Below are 681 nucleotides of genomic sequence, written 5' to 3'. Positions count from 1 at the left end.
GTCTTGTTGTCAGGCCTAAGATGAACATGGGCTGATGAGACAATATAAAATCTACTCATTTTTGCCTTTATCTCTCATTCATTTACTCTTTACCTTTTCCTTCATGTATAACAGGAGAGGAGACAAACAGGCATGTCCTAGGTCAGTGATTATCAACCTTCTTAACGTTATAGTGACCCCCAACCATAAAATTATTTTTGTAATTTTGCTAATGTTGTGAGTGGTAATGTAAATATCTTACATGCACATGGTCTTAAATAGCCCCTGTGAAAGTGTTGTTCTACTCCCAAAGAAGTCAAAACCCAGAGGGTTGAGAACCACTCTTCTAGGTGACAGATGGGAGAAAATGGCAGAGTCAGGCAGATATCTGAGAATCATCTTGGTGACTGAGAGTCTGGGAAGGACTGTTCCTGAGAGAAGAAAGTACAATGATTAGAGGAGGGAACCAAGAGAGAGAAGATTCAACTGGACCAAGAAAATAGAAGGAACTGTGAGACCTATTAGGAGGGGCTGGTCTCACAGCAGCTCAGGAGGAGGCTGCAGGCTGAGTTTAAGATGACTAACATTTGTTTGTTCATTAGCTCCTAGGATCCTGGAGAGCTTTGGAGTACAGATAAAGCTCCTGCTGTCAAGCAACTGTCTTTTAACCTTTTCCCTGTGATCCCATGAATCAACAGAGAT

The sequence above is a fragment of the Arvicanthis niloticus genome, chromosome X, assembly GCF_011762505.2.
Source record: "Arvicanthis niloticus isolate mArvNil1 chromosome X, mArvNil1.pat.X, whole genome shotgun sequence".
Taxonomy (NCBI): domain Eukaryota; kingdom Metazoa; phylum Chordata; class Mammalia; order Rodentia; family Muridae; genus Arvicanthis; species Arvicanthis niloticus.
Note: the sequence above shows the minus strand (reverse complement) of the source record.